The sequence below is a fragment of the Ctenopharyngodon idella genome, chromosome 1 (assembly GCF_019924925.1).
Source record: "Ctenopharyngodon idella isolate HZGC_01 chromosome 1, HZGC01, whole genome shotgun sequence".
Lineage (NCBI taxonomy): Eukaryota > Metazoa > Chordata > Actinopteri > Cypriniformes > Xenocyprididae > Ctenopharyngodon > Ctenopharyngodon idella.
In genome coordinates this window covers 1052885-1075131 of record NC_067220.1, presented here as the reverse complement: position 1 = coordinate 1075131, position 22247 = coordinate 1052885, and the positions used below count along the sequence as shown (strand labels likewise).

General features: G+C 36.0%; 1 protein-coding gene and 1 long non-coding RNA gene across 8 annotated transcripts in view; one reads left to right on the top strand and one right to left on the bottom strand.

The window, feature by feature from the left end:
• Window positions 1-14128, bottom strand: part of LOC127500999 (uncharacterized) — a 385015-nt gene extending 370887 nt beyond the window's left edge. Inside the window, exon 1 of the mRNA XM_051872723.1 lies at window positions 14084-14128. The gene's annotated coding sequence lies outside the window, so the exon portion shown is untranslated. The remainder of the gene's footprint in view (window positions 1-14083) is intronic.
• The window catches only part of LOC127508732 (uncharacterized), a 488047-nt gene that overhangs the window by 392736 nt on the left and 73064 nt on the right, over window positions 1-22247 (top strand). Inside the window, exon 3 of one of the 7 annotated variants that reach the window (XR_007928893.1) lies at window positions 13327-13473. The exons of 5 other annotated variants lie outside the window; for them this stretch is intronic. This is a non-coding gene — a long non-coding RNA (uncharacterized LOC127508732). Of the gene's footprint in view, window positions 1-13326; window positions 13474-22247 lie in introns of those variants that run through there. One more of the 7 variants, XR_007928901.1, reaches the window with a different exon arrangement.

The following is a 22247-nucleotide window of genomic DNA, read 5'->3' as shown; positions in this document are numbered from 1 at the left end:
GATACTGAACCTGCTGTTCTTTTTCCATGTGCTGTAAATTGTCTCAATGGAGTCTTTTCCTTCTTTGAAGATTATCTTGTCATTATTAATATGATTCTGTGAATATTCACATTTGAAGAGAGCAGCCCTTCCATTCTTCACCTCCACTCTCTCTGTCTTGTTACAACATGAATCTGTCATTTACAAATAATAGAACATTTTTATATAATAATATTTTGTTTAGCAGTTTTGAGGAGGGTGCTGGACATATAACTAGGGTGACCATAGTTCCTCTTAAAAAGCGATTTCTAAATAACCTCATATGGCCAAGATTTGGCTTTTTATCCATTTTGACGTGCTCTCTATAGTCGTGTACGATGCCTACATGCTGTTGTTCAAACTGTTTCTCAATCAGCATCAGTAATAATATGGTGATTGTGAATTCACAAAGAAACTTGTGTTCCACTGCACTGCTTTGAAATAGTTTCTCTTTGTAAACATGTTTTACACTGATGTCTTTAACCACCACGTTTTAAAGATATCAAGTTAAAATAAGTCAAACTTTAGAAAATAACGAGTCTCATATGCGCCCTCGCCTCTTTTTCACCTGCATAAATGCGTTCAGTGTAAACTGACCACTGAAAGAAGCGCTGAGCAGGAACGGATGGTGGATCTCTTTACAGTGCCCAAAGTGAAAATGTAAATCATTGACAAATTGCACAAAATTTCCTTTGCCTTTTCCTTTCAGACCGTTTTGAAGCAGAATACCTGACCTGCAAACTACGTACATGTAATTGGTAAATGAAGGTGCGATTTGGATGCAAATGATATTAGTTCATCAAAGCACAAAACATTAACCAAAGGAGAATGTTTGTCAGCTAAGTTAACTGGTAACACAAAACGCTTTCATTTCTTAACAAAGTCAATGCATTAAATGAGCTCACAGTGAACAATGCTGTTTTTTCCAGCATTTATAAATCTAGATTAATCTTAATTCTATGTAAACTTCTAGATTTTTTTTTTTTTTTTTAAATTTCAAGCTGTATTAATTAGCATAAGTTATTATTTTTTTTAGAAACCCATAATATGGTCACCCTAAATTAACATCAGAATTGAAATCCTACTGTAAATCTAAAGGTGGTGCCATATAGTCTATTCTTTAAATTGTATATTCTGCCCCATTTGTATTTCATATGTCAAAATTACTCACCAACTTTCACATTCAAATGTATTTCAATATTCCCTGAACCTGAAAGCCCAATCCGGTATTTCCCAGAGTCCTGTAGGTTCAGTTCTCTGATGAAAAGCATGATGTGTCCGTTTGTGTTGACATACAGAGTAAATCTTTCTTTATTAATCCATTGATCGTGTTTATTATTCTCTATTATTATATTCCATCTTCCCTGGGTGTTTTGTTTTTGCAGATATTGATTGTTATTGGATGAAAACCTTCCAGAATCAACAAGAAGACTTCCTCCAGAATATCCAGTGACACTAAAGCATCTCACTGCACCTGTCAATCAGATTGATACTGTGATCAGAAACCTCATGAACAGAAAACAGCATCATTACTGCAGTGATGAAAGAGAAAAGCTCTGACCTGAGATCAGGTAGAAAGTGAAGAAGATGAGGAGGATCTTCATTGTGAGTTGAGTTCAGTCTTCTTTATGCTGAATGTTCTCTGTGTGAATCTCTCTGTCTCTACATCTGTCTGCTTTAGTTACTTCCTCTTTATTCAGCTCTTTATCAGCAATGAGCAGCTTTACTGGCCCCTCCCACCATCAGCACTGACTGAATATTACATTAATCACACTGAAAGAGCGCCACCTAGTGGAGGATACAGTGTCTGATACTGACAGATCATACAGGTTTCATCTTCTCTATGGCTGCGTTCCACTCCAAATTTTTATGCCCTTCACTCACTAACTTCCCTCTGTCTCGTGGACTTGGATGTGTGTCATTGCTTACATTGCATGAGTGCCCACTACTGGAGGAACCCGTGCATAAGGTTTAAATGGAACTAAGCCCTTGATCACTTTGAATTCACTCTGGAGCTGATTTATTATTTAAACCCCTTATGAATTTGTTTTATGCAACATTCTATATTCGTATAAGTTGTTGGAGGAAATATATATGTATATGAGCTGTTGAAGAAAAATAAAATTACACAAATGAAACAAAATATCAATAGTTTAAACTTTGACTGTGAACATAAGGTAGCTACAATTATTATGCAATTAAATCTCAACATAATTAATATACACTGTAAAAAGAAAATCCTAATTTTACGGAAAATAACGGAAACATTTGTCATTTTCTTTTATTTTAAGTTATACTCAAAACTCTGTAAAATTACAAACAATATATGTAAATTAACAACTCAGCTGTTATTTTAAGTATTATGACATTAATCACATTCAACAAAGCTTTTTTGTGACTTTAGTAGCTTGTTTTGTGACGTTCAGAGTTCATCTGAATTTTTTATTATTATTGTCACCTTTGTTGAGATTTATATGCTGATTCTTGATGTCTGCATAATGATTTAATAAAATTGTTTATAGTATCACAGCACTGCACATTGACATAAGATAAATTAAGAACTAATATTAAACATTTTAATCAAAGATTAACTCCGGCGTCAGTGAATCAGAGCATTTCATGATGACAATAGCATCACTTAAAAAGTGACCAACATCATCTGATCAGAGTCTCTTTGTTTTTGTTTTCTTTTTTGCTATAACAAACACATATCACAGACACACAGTTAAAGCAGCCAGAAAAATATGAACGTTAAAGAGTCGAGGGTCAAGAGCCCAACTAAAGCAAGCACTGACCACCAGAATAGTGACTTCAAACTTTATTAATTTCAATAAAACATCAACATCTAAACCTCTGTTAATTGTCAATAAAAACTTTAGTATGAAATAAAGTCTGGATTGTAATAAGTGAAGATCCTGAGATCTTGAGAGATCTGTTAGTGTTTCATGTTCTGTTGGGATTTAAAGTGTTTCTGTATCGTGTGTTTTGTGGGTCACCATTGTGCTGGAGAGTAGATCCTGTGCTTCAGTCCAGGATGAGCCAGAAAACATTGCTGTTGCTTTATTTCAGAGGCAGTAACATATAGTTACACTCATTCATTCATTCATTTATTCATGTGTGCTTTTTTCTGGTTAAATACAAGAGATTCACATTTTAGTCAATGTGTTTTGTTAGTAATAATTCAGTATATACCTGTAAAACAACAGTGTTTTGCACTTTATTTAAATTAGGATATTTTACTTTAATTTTAAGGTTTTTGTTTGGTAGCCGTAGCTGACAGTCATTGACCATTTTTCCCAAAATAATCAATATATCATAAACTTCAGTTAAGCACGATCTGCTGTGATGTCACAATCAAGTTGAATTGTGGGATATAGAGCTGCTTGAAGTGTACATCAGAGTAGACTCGCTCCCTCGCTTTGTGACCAGAAAGATCCTTGATGATGATTTCACTTTTTTAACTTTAGTTAGTGTGTAATGTTGCTGTTTGAGCATGAACAACATCTGCAAAGTTACGACGCTCAAAGTTCAATGCAAAGAGAGATATTTTCTTTTACAGAAATCGCTTTTTCACATGCTAGTGGATGAGTTGAATGAACTCCACAGCAACTACATAAATTTATCCACTAACCGTTCAGAAACGTCCAGTTTCATTCTAAAAGTTGTAACTTCTTCCTGAGTCTCTCCATCAGTGTTGACTCCGGTTTGAACAATGTAAGGCTGAACACCGTTACTGATGATCCTCATTTTGGCTGCGTGAGATTCTCCAGCTTTGTTGTTGTTAAGCAACCGAAGCACGAGCTGTTAAAGCTCCGCCCTCTTCTGGAGCAGCAGCTCATTTGCATTTAAAGGGACACACACAAAAACGGTGTGTTATTGCTCACCCAAATAGGGGCAAATTTGACAAGCTATAATAAATGATCTGTGGGGTATTTTGAGCTGAAACTTCACAGACACATTCTGGAGACACCAGAGACTTATATCACATCTTGTGAAAGGGGCATTATAGGTCCCCTTTAAAATAATTTAAAATAAAGGGTTAAAACAAAAACATAAAGAAAATTCTAAAACACAAGATTATTTTTATGTACCTTTATTTTACCAGGAAGTCTCGTGGAGATTAAAATCTCTTTTACAAGAGAGACCTGGCCAATGTAGCAGCCATACAGTAAAACAACATTTTAAAATACAACAAATACACAATAAAACAGAAATATTAGAACAAAGTATCCTCTCAACAAAAACAATCACAAGCCTCTGTAGATATACTGTAGTACAAAATATCCCCCATACAACTGACATAATTCATATATCAAGGAGGCATAGGCGGAGGGTGAACCAACTCTAGGGTAAAGGCTAGATGCGATTCCTCCTTAAAAACACATTTAAATAGAATGTCATGAAATAGTTAGGCATGTTGCTTATCAATAACCTACACATCCCAGCATAAACGCTCTTGTTGTTAAGGTGGCTATGTTTACAAACCAATATTTGAACAGGCAAGCATATGCATGATTTGGGATGGCGACCATGTTCGAATAATAAATAACCATTGCTTTACCTAATGCAGCAAAACATACACTGTAAAAAAACTGCTGTAAAAAAAGGCCAAGTTTCAACAGCAACATTCTGTTTTCCATTAAAACAGTAATATACCGTATAAAACAATGCATTCAGGGTGATATTTGTCATTTCTGAGAAAGTAGCCTACAGGAATATACTGTGAATAGGTAACAGGGCACACCTGGGGCAGACGATCAAGGAGAAATCAACATGAAAAACTACAACAGACTACAAAGATTGAAGACAGAACAGGACACAGAGAACATGACATGATTAATAACAGTACAATATTTTGTATTACAAGTTTTCTGAAATGTTTAAATATGCAAATGGAGTATTATATAATTAAATATGCACACATTTGCATATATTTCCAAAAGTTAAAGGTTTTTACAGAGTGTGTTTTGGATTTCTCTTTTTTTATCATCCATAAATCAGAAAATACTGTCAACAGCCAGAGGGGAAAAACAAATTGACCATATTTTTAAGAGTAGAATGTCAGTGTGATCTCCTGCTGGTGGAAGAGAGTCGTTCAGATGTTCAGCACCGCGGACAGCAGCTGATCTGCAGCACATGACTGAGATTCATCACCACACACAAACACATTCACAGTCTGTTCAGATGAGCTCCTGTTCTCATAGACATCACATTACACTTCTTATGCTGAATTACTGACCATCAGTGACACATTACATAAATCAGCAAATTATAAATCAGTTTATTTGGAAAGGTTGTGTAGAGAACAGATTATAGTGTCTGATGCTGAGAGCTTAAACAGGTTTTCATGTTCTCTATCCACCTTATTTTTAACATATAAGAGTGAGCGAGGAAGTTTCGCACATTCACAGAAAACAGCTTACTTCTGCGCTGCAAAATAAAGTGGATAATAAGGTAATAATTCAAAACAGAAGGTTGAAATAATGTACCATAACAAAAATGCTAAAGATACAAAATATATATCATATACAAATAAGATAATATAGATTTCAGATCATCAGAGGCTCATCAGCTGAAGTCTGAGTCTGATTGCTGCTTCTGTCTCTTTAACAGGCAGTTGTGGATTCAGCACCACGGACAGCAGCTGTCAATCAAACTTCAGCATCACTGATGACAGTTTAACAACACAAACTGAACAAAGAGTGAAATGCTGAGACTTGACTTCATCTGCTTCCTTCTTCTTTAACTTTGATTTTAAAAACATCTACATGAACAATGAGTCCATGTAATTATCAAATATTATGCCGGTTTTTAATTCCTCCAGATTGACTTTTTCATTTCAAATTCACAGGTGTGTAAATCAGTGTCATAATGTCAATCAGTTACAATTATTCAGAACAGAAGAATAAGAAACAAGCATCTGCTCTATCAACTACCACACCATAACCTACACAAAGACTGTTTATAAAAACCATGAAATTTAACAGGCATTAACACATATTTACCACTAGATGGAGCCAGAGGTTTGAATAAGACATTTGTGTTTGTGTTTTCAGTCTCAGACAAGTTGATGCTCTCAAGAAATCTTTTCAGACCATGTATTAGTTCAATGTTTTTATTGTCTCTATTTAAATGAAACTAAGGAATTTCACAAAATGGTAGTTTTAATCCTGTTTCTGAAAGGTTGCAGTTTGCTTAATAAATCTATTTATGGAATAAATTAGTTACTATTAGTTATTAATTACTATTTTACCAAATTTTTAAAAACCTGGCAATCATCCCATTGCATTGTGGGGGCAAGTTTCGCATGCAGTATTCACATTTCTTTCACAAAATGTACATATAGTTTGATATAGGCCTAATGTTCGAGTCATTTTTATATTTAACAAGTTTTAGAGTAAAATGTTTAATAAACTAATGTATACACTGTATCATGAAGCATTGCATAATTTATCACAGTCAGTAACAGTGTTGTTTGAATCTGTGAAGATATTGTGAGATTCACGAGCCTCAGCGCGACCGTTAGTTAAAGCACTGCTGTCAAGATCAAATAAAGTACCATAAAAGTCATTCATACACTTCTTGGCGTTTTTCAAGTGTTCTGAATACATAAATCAGCTTTGTGTGAGGAACAGATCTAAATTTAATTGATTACTCACAGAAAATCTTCTTCTCTGATCTGTCAGCTCAAATTTTGATTCACCCGCGAACTTTGTTTTCATTCAAACGGAAGCGCAGCGCTCAGCGCCATATAAGGAGAAAAGGGAGAAGTAGAAACTGCGCTTAAATCTCATTGGCTCTCGGGTGTATGTTGTCGTGTCATAATTGAATATTTATTATGTAAATAAGAAGAGAAGGTTCTGTGCGAGTCAGACACAATACGGCTCAGTGTTGATTCACATTCTCTTTTCTTCTGAGTTGTTTGTCTTATCATCACAGAATAAAGCTGAATGCCAAAATCTAACCATGTAAAATGTATCAGTGCTACAGAAATTAAAGGGATCTGAACAGTTGTACTTTTAACATTTGAAAAGCAAGCAGATCTTTTATAATGAACACTTATTTATGACTGCAGTTGGTTTGGCTTATTAACAAATACAGTTTTGAGATTTCAGCTCCCTCTAGCAAATATGTTTAGTTGATCTGACTAAAACCATTTGGAGCAGAATAGATTAATAGGATTCTGAATAGCTGAGATATATTATAAATAATATTATTATTTTCAGATATTAAATAAATTCACAGCATCTTTTTATGGAGTGGAAAGTTTGTGTCCATCATTACTAAGATAAACATTTCCTTCTTCATCACACCTCCAGGAGGCTGAAGCGCTTTTTGTTTTGACCAACAAAAGATAAATAGAGTAAAAGAAAACCACAAGCTGAAGAGCATCTCATGCTGTTTATCTTTATCACATTGACCACAGTAACAAACAACACTGTGAACACAAAGACCTGAGACACTTACAATCAAGTCTCGTCATCCTAGTAAAAAAAAAAAAAAAAAAAAAAACTAGGTTAAAAAAACTTTTTGGTTGGGCTGAATTCAAAATTAATTAAAAAATGCATCATATGACTCTCACTGTTACTGCCGTACAAAGATATGCTGATGTTTAGAATTGGACCAGAAAGAAAGTGATGAAAAAATCTTAATAAAACAATGAAATTCAAAGTAAATCTTAAAGATGTCACCTGTTTAAAGTGGTGTTGACATAAATGTACTAACAACATAAATGAATGACATTTAAAGAACTATTAAAGACTGTCAATTCCCACAAGGATTTTTTTTATTATTATTATTTATTTTTAATGAGAAAAGTTCATCTCTCAGTAAATGTTGGAGGTGAATTAGTGAACGATCAGCTCTTAGTCTTTATTGTCTTCTGCTCACAATGGATGTTGATCTTCTGTCTCTCTCTGTTCAGTCTCATGTGTCTCACTGTGGGTTTCCTGAGTAAGTCTGTTTAATTAAACTGAACTGAGACCCTGAACCTTCACCAGTTTTCTGTGGCTTTGAGCTGGACGGAAAAAAACAGCCTGTTCATCACGCCAACACAAACAACACCTCCAGCGCTCGTGAGAAACTTTGAGACAGAAAGTATCATCTATAAGTCAATGCCATGACAATGTTTGACAAAATTAATTTGTTACATTTATATAGTGCTTTTCTGGGTACTCAAAGCGCTTTACATGGAAGAGGGAATCTCCTCAACCACCACCGATGTGCAGCACCACCTGGACGATGCGACAGCAGCCAAATTGTGCCAGAACGCCCACCACACACCAGCTTATTGGTGGAGAGGAGACATACTGATGAAGCCAATCAGTGTATGGGGATGATTAGGAGGTCATGATGGACAGAGGTCAATGGACCACAGAGAGTCAGGACCTCGGTTTAACGTCTCGTCCGAAGGACGGTGCTTTTTGACAGTATAGTGTCCCCATCACTATACTGGAGCGTTAGGACCCACACAGACCACAGGATGAGCACCCTCTGCTGGCCTCACTAACACCTCCAGCAGCAACCTGGTTTTCCCAGGAGGTCTCCCATCCAGGTACTGACCAGGCTCAGCCCTGCTTAGCTTCAGTGGGCAACCAGTCTTGGGCTACAGGGAGTTATGGCTGCTGGCATTTATATAAAGTAATGTAAAAAACAGTGTAAATAATCTCTCTGATTCTACAACTTTAAATAACAGCTTTGGGCATCAAACAAGGAATAAGCAGAAAATATAAATGTTTATTTTTTAAATGAATAAAATATATTATTATACAGTAAAACTCTTACATCAGAAAAATGACCTCAGTTCCAACAGAGCAAGAATGAACTAAAAACAACATCAGCAAAAGTCTCTTGCATGTACAAAACAAAAGCAGGTCAAAGAGAATCAATATTCAGAGAGACGAGAAAGAGAAAACATTTAAACAGCTGCTGTTAAAGAGACTTTATTAACTGTACGTGTCTCTGCATTTGGAGTGGAAACTTTACAGTTTATTCTATAAGTGTCACTCGGTGGTTTTATTTCCTGTTTTTAATCACACCCTCAGATAAACTGAGATGACAAACTCTGTACACACACCAGTAAACCTTTGACACAACTGCTATTTTAAACATGTGAAAGAAGAAACATGATCAGCAGCAGAAACTATAAAATGTCTCATGATTCAGACTGAACGACGCTGATCAATAAAACATCTGTTTAACACTAAACTATGGATTATAAAGAGATTTTTATCAATGAACTGTAAATGTAAGCAATACTGTTAGTAAAGTGTGCTGATCTGTGATCTGTTATAAGTGAGTTAGTTGAGTCTCATGCGGTGACTGACCGTGGCGTAATCAGAGTGAATCTGGTCCTTACTGAAGGAGACTGTAGCGTCACTGAGAGACTCTTCATGCTTCTGGAAACTGACAGACGCGTACAGGAGCCCATCAGAGGGGATTGTGGGTAATTCATCAGGAGCTGATCCAGGATCTGTGAGAGAATCACGTCTGCTGTCTGCACATAATGACTGAACATGGAGAAAACAGAGAGAAAACGTACAATGAAACGAGAAAATCTCATAAGCACAATATTTCTACAAATATACACACACTGTGACTCACCATTATATTTTTCTTCCTCTTTCTCTTGTCTGATGTCGAGGTTCTTCCTAATAACCCAAAACAAAATGAATCGATCAGTAAGAGAAAGACAAACTAGATCAAACTGGAGACGAACAGCAGCATCTCAGACAGAAACTCATTGAGTCAGTGAGATTTTACTGCTGCTGACCGTCAGAAGATTCAAGCAGCTCAGAGACACTACAATAACTAATTATTAATTTGTTTCAACAGATAATAAATGATCAAACCTTGTCTCTTGTGTCTTAATTTACACACAGTCAGAGTGAATCCACCAATCAGCAGCAGAATCACACACACACAAATAATGATGATCATGGAGGAATCTGAAAATAAAACAGTTAATTAACATTCACACATCAGGAAATACGTTCAATTGACTATTTATGGGAAAAATTTGCACATTTTAGTCTCTCTTCTGCAGACCTACACACAAAACATGTTCTTCATCTGTCTCTGTTGAGTCTCATGTGTCCCACTTAGAGGTCAACCGAATGAACTCTTTTTTAATTATTTTTTAATTAATCGGCATCGGCAAATTGTGCTGCAAATTAGGCTGATTAATAGGCAGGTGCATCTGCGAGCAGCTAAACGTTGTTGTCGAACACGTGACGCTGCCTCTTGTGGAAAGCAGATTGCCATTCCACTGGCATAAAGGCTCGGATGTACTTCATTTTCCATGATCTGCTGCATCTTGCGCACAGCTGAGCATGTGAGCCTTTCAAAGTAGCCTATACTCCTAGTGGACTGCTGTTTTCAAGCGCTCAAATCACTCGCACATGCGTTGTTGTACACGGACCGTCCTCGCGGTCTCAAAAATTGGGCTGCACACAGACGGGGTGTGCGAGCCTTCAACCAGCTGTAGTTTAGGCCACAGGTAGGCACGGGTACCAAAACCTGGTAATGAGTCCAGCGTCTAAATTATTATAGTAGCCTGCACTGTATAGATGAGCTCCAACGTTATCAATTCTGTTTCTGTACATTACCAGAGAATTTCTCCTCCTCTGAGGCTGCGTGTGAGACGGAGTAAAGCCGCATTTCCACCGCAGGAACTTTCCCCAGGAACTAGGGACTTTGGGGTGGTACTCGTGTGTTTTGACCGCAGGAACCAGGGTCTAAATGAAGTTCCGGGTAAAAATTTCCCCCTCAGAAAGTACCTGCTCACTAGGTAGTACTTTTCCAAAGTTCTGGAACTTTCGGGGGTGGGACAAGGGTGCTGAACATGCTGATTGGTTAAGTTCACACAGCATTTTGATTGGTTGACTCCATGCAGAATTTTATTTCAACCACCATTTTTAAAGTCTGCGGTGCGTGCAGTAAGAGTTGTTTGCTATTCGAATCGTGGAGTTTAAAAATATGACCGATGGACCGACGATGAGGTTCAGGCTTTATTAAACTTATATGTGGAGGACGAAATGGAAAGTTTCGCGCAGTCCTACGTTACCGGACTTAATCTTCACAGAACTTTAGATCGCGATGGAAACGCAGACAGCAACAGGTCTGGGGGAAAAAAGTTCCTGGGACAAATTGTTCCAGTTAAATTCAGTGGAAAAGTGGCATAACTCAGACTCTGCAGCCGTGCCTTGTTCACACACAGCTTCAACTAAAGACGGCAGGGGAAAACAGACTGTTTTGAAAGCATAATTACACTGTAGCCTACTAGAATTGATGCCGACTATGCTTTTCATAAGTGCAACAAGTCATTTGCATGTGAAAGTAGAAACACGTGCAATTCAGACGAAACTTAAGGCCGAAACGTGGATGTTAACTTTCCTCATTAAATGTGTCTGTGGGTTGGACATAGCCTCCACGACGTCATCGCTCGTGACCAGTGCACTTTTAAGCAGTTATGAGAAGCAGGCTGTGTAATATGAGTGAACTCTTTCATTTTTGTTATCACTTACATTATGGCCTTTTGACTTATAGCAGTGTCTGTCAACAAACATAAACAAAAAGCATGTTTCAGAACAGTTTTGAGAAGGTGCTTAAAAAGTTGAGCCATGTATTATTACTATGAATTATGCTACTACTAGGTGTATTTGACATGGTCTAGATTTTTGATTACCTGTTTTGTGTATTTAATATTTATGAATACATTATTTCTTTTTTATTTAAATTATACAAGTGCACTGATTGGAGAGGTTTATGTTGTTCAATAAATGTTTATTTTCAAGCAATTTTCTGTATCACTTCTTATTACTTAACTGTAAGATTTTTTGAGATGAAGGGGGAAAAAAGAAAATCGGCCAAAAAAATATTGGCAGCATATATCGACATCGGCCAGAGAAAAACCCATATCAGTCGACCTCTAGTCTCACTGTGGGTTTCCTGAATAAAGACCGTTAATTCTTCACAGTCACATTAACCTGAGACTCTGAACCTTCAGCTCATTTCTGTGGTTTTGACATGAAATGAAAACACCCTCTTCACCACAAACACTAAACACCTCCTGTGCACCCCCTGAGCAATGTCAGAAAATGAGATGCAAAGTTTTTATAAGCAATAGAGGAAGTATATGGAGTTTTTCTATATGAGATTATCAGGAATCACGAAAACACTCAAAACTTGGAAAATACATAAAGAATACAGGTTTGGAATAAAGTGCCATAAAAATCCAGAGATCCAGATGTCAGAATCAGAAAGAGCTTTATATGTTTGCACATACAAGGAATTTGTTTTGGTGACAGAACAAACGTGCAGTATAGGTCAATAATTTTATCTAGTGAGGATAAATTATTATATTAATATCTACTTAGTTGAATGAAATAATAGAACAGAAGTTTCAGTGCATCCAATTTAAGAGCAACAAAAGCAATAATGTATATTAAAGTCAGACTGAGTGATTGTTCAAGCGTTCATATTTGACAATACAAATGAATTAAACTCTTACCTTTATTCTTATCCTTGTTGACAGTTAAATGCACTTTAGTGATGATGTGAGCTCCACACCAGTATATCCCAGAATCCTCTTCTCTCAGATCAGTGATGTTTACAGTAAAGACTCCAGTAGAAGCTTCATCACTGAAAGAGAATCGATCATCTCTGATCGTCTCCAATGAAACTCCATCCTTCACACACATGGAGGGTTCATGTGCTTTGCAGAAGAGTTTCTGATGTTCATCATGATGTTTGCACTGGATTGACATGTCGTCTCCTTCATACTTAGTCAAGTTCAGCTCTGGAAATGATTAGAAATATAAGAACATCAATTCACAGACATAGTTTCACATATTCAGATGATAAACCTTCCTCACCCTCGTTCATGATGACGATCAGATGAGTGTAAAGATAATTCACGTCTCTCTCTAATGTCACTGCACACCAGTATTTCCCAGCATCCTCTGCTGTCAGTCCAGTGATGGTCCCAATGAAGACACTTGCAGTGTCGTCATCATTCAGAGTCAATCTGTCAGTCTTGGTCTCTTTCTCTTCATTGAGAGTATTTCTATCTCTAGTGGAGCACTTCCCCTTACAGAGAGACTTTGACTTTGATTTATAGATTGAATCATAAGGGCAGATGATCTCAGCAGATTCTCCTTCACGTCTCACTACTGGAGCCACTGCAAACCAACAAACACAGACATTTAACACACATGATTCTGAATATACTGTATTTACTACAATGAAATCATCTGAATTCACTCACTGATGAGGTTGAGCTGAATTTTGGTGGTCAGGGAGATGAAGGTCAAATGTGTGTCTCTGGTTTCTGCTCCACACCAGTAAACTCCAGCATCTCTCACGCTCACATTACTGATGCTCACTGTAAAAACTCTCTCTTCATTTCTCTCAGATGAACCATTCATTTCTGTCACTGTAGATGTGCTGATGTTTTGACAGATGTGATTATCATCCTCTTTGCAGAAATGAACTTTATGTTCCTCTGGGATCTGACAGATGATGCCAACTTCACCAAGATAAGAAGTTTTATTCACAACCTTTGGATATTTTACACCTATAAACCAGGATGAAAATGACATAAAAATCAGATCAGATACTTCAAACATGCAAGATAAAGTATTTCATGTTCCTCACCATCTGTGACGTTCAGCTGAAGTTCAGTGAAGCTCTCAGTATAGTGAGACACATTCACTCCACACCTGTATGTTCCTGCATCTGCAGCTTTCAGCTCTCTAAAAAACACCATCAAGACTCCTGCTCTGGTGTCGTCATATAAAGAAACATCTCCATTCTCCATCCATTCATCCTGAACTCCTGGATTCTTCCTCTCTGAACATCCATCTGATTCTTTACAGATGTATTTTGTCTTGGTTTTGTATTGAGGATGTTCACACTTGATCATCATACGACCTCCTGAGTATCCGCTCACTCTAGACACGCCCACTTTAGCTGTCAATCACAAATATCACAACAAGTTAAACTCTCCACAAACAGGGATTTTAAAAACTTTAAAACCAGATTTAAATGAGTTTATTTTACTTACTAATTACATGCAAATGAAAACTATTAATAATGGAGTAAGTGTACGTATTCTGTAGTCTGTAGATCCAAACTCCACATAAATAAACTCCTCCATCATCTGGTCTCACAGCAGTAATTCTCACACTGAAGATATTTTTCTGTCTGTCATCAGAAATGCTCAGTCTTTCCTTCTGATCCCATGTGTCAGTAGTGGAGATCACCTCATCAGTGATGTCATTTCCTGTTTTGTATAAACTCTTCCTAGCATTCCTTTGATTCCATGAATATTCACAGGTGAAAGCAGCAGTTTCTCCACTATTTGCTATCACTGTCTTTGACACTCCACAGCACAAATCTGTCAAGATTCAAGGTTTTAGAGAAGTACATAAAAATATGAAACAAACAAAACATTGAAAAAAATATTGGCTCAAACTACTTTGTACTACTCACCCACGTGTAGATGAACAGTATTAATAATGTAGTAACTGTACGATTGTTCTCTGATCCAAACTCCACATAAATAAACTCCTCCATCATCTGGTGTCACAGCAGTAATTCTCACACTGAAGAGATTTTTCTGTCTGTCATCAGAAATGCTGAATCTTTCTTTCTTATTCCATTTGTCAGTGCGTATCACCTCATCAATAGAGTCTTTTCCTTCTTTGAATATGATCTTGGGATCATAAATATGATTCTGTGAATATTTACAGCTGAAGGTGGCAGTTTCTCCATTATGCACCGTCACTCTCTTTGACAATTTACAACATGAATCTGTCATTCACATAATAAAGAAAATCATCTTGCATATATAAAACCTTTGAAATGATCAGTAGTTTTACTACATGAAGACTTTAATCTTAAAATGACTGACCTTCCTCCACATTCAAATTCATATCAATATACCAGCGGCTATAATACCAAATCCGGTATTCTCCCGCATCTTGTTGATTTAAATCTCTAATGAAGATTGTCAGCTTTCCATCACTGTTTTGAAACAGTGTGAATCGTCCCTCATTAATCCAGTTATCATGTTTCGTATCATTTATTATTGTTCTCCACTCAGGTAATTTGGTCATATTTTTAGCGGAGTGACTGAACCAAACCTTCTGTGAACTAACAAGAAGACTTCCTCCAGAATATCCAGTGACACTAAAGCATCTCACTGCACCTGTCAATCAGATTGATACTGTGATCAGAAACCTCATGAACAGAAAACAGCATCATTACTGCAGTGATGAAAGAGAAAAGCTCTGACCTGAGATCAGGTAGAAAGTGAAGAAGATGAGGAGGATCTTCATTGTGAGTTGAGTTCAGTCTTCTTTATGCTGAATGTTCTCTGTGTGAATCTCTCTGTCTCTACATCTGTCTGCTTTAGTTACTTCCTCTTTATTCAGCTCTTTATCAGTAATGAGCAGCTTTACTGGCCCCTCCCACCATCAGCACTGACTGAATATTACATTAATCACACTGAAAGAGCGCCACCTAGTGGAGGTTACAGTGTCTGATACTGACAGATCATACAGGTTTCATCTTCTCTATGGCTGCGTTCCACTCCAAATTTTTATGCCCTTCACTCACTAACTTCCCTCTGTCTCGTGGACTTGGATGTGTGTCATTGCTTACATTGCATGAGTGCCCACTACTGGAGGAACCCGTGCATAAGGTTTAAATGGAACTAAGCCCTTGATCACTTTGAATTCACTCTGGAGCTGATTTATTATTTAAACCCCTTATGAACATAAGGTAGCTACAATTATTATGCCATTAAATCTCAACATAATTAATATACACTGTAAAAAAAAAAAAAAAAAAACGAATTTTACTTGAAAATAACAGATTTTTTTTTACGGTCATTTTCTTTTATTTTAAGTTATACTCAAAACTCTGTAAAATTACAAACAATATATGTAAATTAACAACTTAGCTGTTATTTTAAGTAGTATGACATTTATGAAAAATGACTGATTTTTTTATACAGTTTTCTTTTCTGTTTACTTAAATTACATACAAATGTATGTAAAAATTACAAAAATAATCATTAATTAAACAGTAACAAAACAGTTAAATGATAAAAAAGTCAAATGAATGGCAGCCAAAAAAAAAAAAAAAAAAAAACCCTGTAAAATTAAAGTAAAATATTCTAATTTAATTTAACCAAAACAACACTGTTATTTTACAGGTATTTCCTGAATTATTACAATCAAATTCCTTCACTTTAAAAAATATCATTAAAAAAAAAAAAAAAAAAAAAAAAAAAAAAAGGTCAAATGACGGGCAGCAGCGGCTGCCAAATGAAAAACATAAAATCAAAATAAAATATCCTAATTTAAATAAAGTCCAAAAAGAAATTTTCTTTAAATATTAAAAAACACTGTTATTTTACAGATATTTCCTGATTTGATTCAAATGACTGGCAGCAGCAGAACATGAAACACTAACAGATCTCTCAAGATCTCAGCATCTTCACTTATCACAATCCAGACTTTATTTCTTTCATACAAAACCGCTTAATGAGATTTAACAGAGGTTTAGATGTTGATGTCTTATTGAAAAAAAAAAAAGTTTGATGTCACCATTATGGTGGTCAGTGTTTGCTTTAGTTGAGCTCTTGACCCTTGACTTTTTCACTTTAGTTTTTCTCTGACTGCTCTAACTGTGTTTTTAATGCATGTTTGTTATAGCAAAAAATGCAGGAGAAACTCTGATCAGATGATATAGATAACATTAAATGGCCCGATTTACTGGTATCACTTAATGTCAAATCTCTGAGTATATTAACTGTTAATTTCATATGATTTACTGTAACCTTGTGATATTGTGGGATATAGAGCTGCTTGAAGTGTACATCAGAGTAGACTCGCTCCCTTGTTTTGTGACCAGAAAGATCCTTGATGATGATTTCACTTTTTTAACTTTAGTTAGTGTGTAATGTTGCTGTTTGAGCATAAACAACATCTGCAAAGTTACGACGCTCAAAGTTCAGTGCAAAGGAAGATATTTTCTTTTACAGAAATCGCTTTTTAAGCGATTTACGCTTTTTAATGTCATGAAATAGTTAGGCATGTTGCTTATCAATAACCTACACATCCCAGCATAAACGCTCTTGTTGTTAAGGTGGCTATGTTTACAAACCAGTATTTGAACAGGCAAGCATATGCATGATTTGGGATGGCGACCATGTTCGAATAATAAATAACCATTGCTTTACCTAATGCAGCAAAACATACACTGTAAAAAACTGTTGTAAAAAAAGGCCAAATTTCAACAGCAACATTCTGTTTTCCATTAAAACAGTAATATACCGTATAAAACAATGCATTCAGGGTGATATTTGTCATTTCTGAGAAAGTAGCCTACAGGAATATACTGTGAATAGGTAACAGGGCACACCTGGGGGAGACGATCAAGGAGAAATCAACATGAAAAACTACAACAGACTACAAAGATTGAAGACAGACAAACACAGAGAATATGACATGATTAATAACAGTACACTACTTTGTATTACAAGTTTTCTGAAATTTTTAAATATGCAAATGGAGTATTATATAATTAAATATGCATACATTTGCATATATTTCCAAAAGTTAAAGGTTTTTACAGAGTGTGTTTTGGATTTCTCTTTTTTTATCATCCATAAATCAGAAAATACTGTCAACAGCCAGAGGGGGAAAAACAGATTCACCATATTTTTAAGAGTAGAATGTCAGTGTGATCTCCTGCTGGTGGAAGAGAGTCGTTCAGATGTTCAGCACCGCGGACAGCAGCTGATCTGCAGCACATGACTGAGATTCATCACCACACACAAACACATTCACAGTCTGTTCAGATGAGCTCCTGTTCTCATAGACATCACATTACACTTCTTATGCTGAATTACTGACCATCAGTGATACATTACATAAATCAGCAAATTATAAATCAGTTTATTTGGAAAGGTTGTGTAGAGAACAGATTATAGTGTCTGATGCTGAGAGCTCATACAGGTTTTCATGTTCTCTATCCACCTTATTTTTAACATATAAGAGTGAGCGAGGAAGTTTCGCACATTCACAGAAAACAGCTTACTTCTGCGCTGCAAAATAAAGTGGATAATAAGGTAATAATTCAAAACAGAAGGTTGAAATAATGTACCATAACAAAAATGCTAAAGATACAAAATATATATCATATACAAATAAGATAATACAGATTTCAGATCATCAGAGGCTCATCAGCTGAAGTCTGAGTCTGATTGCTGCTTCTGTCTCTTTAACAGGCAGTTGTGGATTCAGAACCACAGACAGCAGCTGTCAATCAAACTTCAGCATCACTGATGACAGTTTAACAACACAAACTGAACAAAGAGTGAAATGCTGAGACTTGACTTCATCTGCTTCCTTTGCTTCATCTTTAACTTTGGTTGTTAAAACATCTACATGAACAATGAGTCCATGTAATTATCACATATTATGCCAGTGTTTAACTCCTCCAGATTGACTCTGAGATTTCAAAATTAATGAAGCGTGTAAATCAGTGCCATTTATAATTCATCAAAACAGAACAAAAGAATAATAATAATAATAATAATAATAATAATAATAATAATAATAATAATAATAATAATAAAAGCCACCTACACTATCAACTGCCATACAATACAACTAAAGTTCACTGAAATAAAACCAAGAAATCAGACATTAACTCAGATTTACCACTAGATGGAGCCAAATGATTCAATCAGAAGTCTGAAATTAAAAGCTAATTTTCTCCTGAGACAGAAAAAAGGTCCAAACTGTCGTTCTGGCAGAACTTGTAACATTTGAAAAGCAAGCAGACATTTTATAAGATGCATATTCATGACTGCAGTTCAGAACAAAAATAGTTTTGAACTTGTTCCTCTCTGTGATGTTGTAAAAACCAAAGTTATTGTACATGCAGCAGAAGCACTGTGACCTCGAAAACCTTGTTTTTTTTTTTATTTGTCCTGAAAAAAAAAAAAGGAATAATTGTGTATATACTATAAATGATATTTTCATATATTACACAAATTCACAGCATCTCTTTATGGAGTGGAAAGTTTGTTTCTATCGTTGCTACGAAACCGTTTCCTGTTTTTCTCACACCTGCAGCAGGCTGAAGGCTGGTTTGACCATCAGAATATAAATAGAGCAAAAGAAAAGCACAAGAGCTTGTCATGTTAGTTTCTCTTCATCACACTGACCACATGTTAAAAACCCAAAACTATACAAACACACTACAGGGGCGAGTTTTGCACGAGCACGAACTGCTCACATGACCTTTATAAAACATCTAGTTTGATAAATAGTTTATATAGTTGATATTTAAGTACATTTTATAGTTTCATTTAATCATCAAACCATTAATTTACAAACAGAGTGAATCCATCAGTCCAACTAATTATTTATATTTTAATTATGGAACATCTTCAGTAACAACAAGGCAAATATTAGTCTTGACAAACGATGTTCATCATCTCTCTCTCTTTTCTCTGTGGGTTTCCTGAATGAGTCTGTTTGATCTTCAGTTCAACTGAACTGAAACTCTGAACCTTCACCTGTTTTCTGTGGCTTTGAGCTGGACTGGTCGTCACACAAACACAAAAACACCTCCAGAGTTCATGAGAAACTTTGTGACCAGAAAGATTTTAAAAGGCTTAGCTTATATATTTAATATGTGATGTTTATCAGATTTTAAAGAATGATGAAGGTAAAAAGTAAGGGTTAAAAGTTGTTTATAACCTGCATCTGACAAAACGTCTCTTTGAAGACATTTTGGATGTCCTCATTTGGAAAAAGACTATTCATAAACGGTTTTTGTGTTAGTCTGTAGTAGTTATAATCAGTGTGTGTTCATGAAGGACAGCATCACCTCATCTTAATAAACACTCAGTCACAGTGAATCCTCCAATCAGCAGCAGAGTCGAACATATAGAAATGATGTTGAACAAAGAGAAATCTGAAAAATACGGTGATGATTAGAGAGAAATGGGAGTGTACAGACTGGGTTAAAGGATTAGATCACTTTGAAATGAAAATCAGCCCAAGATTTACTCACCCTCAAGCCATCCTAGGTGTATGTGACTTTCTTTTTTCTGATGAACATAATCAGAGAAATATTAATAAATATCCTGATGCATCTGAGCTTTATATTGGCAGTGAACAGAGGTCAATGAGTATGAGCTGAAGAAAAAGCTTCAATCCACATCCATCCATCATAAACGTACTCCACACGGCTTCGGGGGGTTAATAAAGGCCTTCTGAAGAGAAGCGATGCATTTGTGTAAAAAAAAAAATCCATATTTAAACAAGTTATGAAGTAAAATATCTTGCTTTCGCACGAGCTACCTTCTCTATTCAATGTACACAGAAAGTGTAAAACTCTTGCAGTTCACAAAGCAGACACTTCACTAATCCTTTAATTTGCAGACATTACGAACATACAAAATTCATGGTAAATATACAGAGAAATGAATGAATCAAAGATAAATCTGAGCTGTTTTTACTGTAAGGAACCCTGAATCGGCCCAAAAACGGAATCCGACGGCCTGGGCGAAGGTTAACGCGTGTATGTCTTTTCAGCGCCTCTGTGAAGTTCACTTAATTTCACTCGTTTAATCTGACTCCAATTTTAAATGATTATTACTCCTAGGTTTTGTTCCCAATTAGAAATTAATCATTTGTTATGTATTAATTTAGATTTTTGATTATTCTGGGTATCTCATATTTTCAATTATTCGTTCATTACGGACCCATATCACTTAGAAAAGTCACTTCGGCTGGTGAGTGCCTTTCACAAACTCGCCAGTTCTGATCTTAGTCAGAGGGTGCAGAGTTTACTAATGCATTTGAGTCGAACCGCCACATGCTTGTTCATACAAAAACACAGTTTTCTTAGTCACGATACTGCAACTTGCTAAGCCAGTTGATAGATAAAAATCAAAAAGTCCCATGATGTGCAAACATGCTCCTTTCATGGGCCTTTAGTTTGAATCTATCCTGACGCAGATTTGCGGAAATATGGACTCCAATAATCTACTGGTCATAACGATTTCAGAAGAATCCAGAGTAAATCAAATATAACATTTTATTTGTCAAGGAAAAATGTATCATGTCAATTTCATAGTTGGACAATTAGAAGCCAATTCAGAAATTATAAATGCATAACATCAACTGAAATGCACATGCACACAGTGGTGGATTAGTGTTTGAAGACACTTGTCCATCACTGTGTGGGGGTCTCTGGCTACAGATGATCCCCCCTGACTGCTTTGCACTTTACCTTATATACAGACCAGAACAAAAGGCTTGTAAATATTTATTACACCAACACCTGTTTTGGGGGAGAGGAGTGGGTGTTTCAACACCCAAAAGGAGGACAGAATTCAGTTTTTAATCTTCTTCATAATACCAGTGACTGCTGTGAAATTGAGACCATTTTACCAATCACACTGAGACATTTAAAATGATACCAAACATGAAATGAATAAACAATAGATACACCAGATACATTATACTTCTTGGAGAACTTTCAGTGACTTGAGTCAGGGGGAAAGGAAGGAGGGTGTGTGTGTTTTGGGGGGAGGGCTATTGCATCCTGTAGATGTTTGAGGGCAAGGCGTTGTCCTATGCTATTTCTTTGAGATCTTCTCTCCAGATGAGTTTTATTGCTTTATTGCAGGGTGCTTGATCTCAGTTTTTGTCCTAGCAGGAAAATCAAGTCTTACATTACAAAGCCATTTTGAGCGTAAATGTTGCTGTTTTGATCACGACTGCAGCCGTCAACCAATCATTAAAATTAATAAAATAATCATTACTAAAAAAAATAAACAACAACGAACAGAAAACATTTTAAACTAGTGAACACGCCTGAAAATGACACAAACTGAGCTGAGGGGGGGGAAAGTTAAAGTCTATAGAGTACCTCAGAGATGATGTGTTTTTGTAGGCCAACCCGGAAGTTAGCAGCGCACGGGTTCCCTCGATCGAAAGCCAATGCATTTTTCCCATAGACTTTTGGAAAATTGCAAAAAATAAGCTCTGTGTTTAACAAAGGGTTATGACACTTACACATTTTGTCAATCAAGATAATCTTTACAAGTTAACACAACATTTATACATTTTGAAGCCTAAATAAAGTGGTCAGATATAAAAAGCTAACAGTAGGCTATAAACGGAGTACAGCAC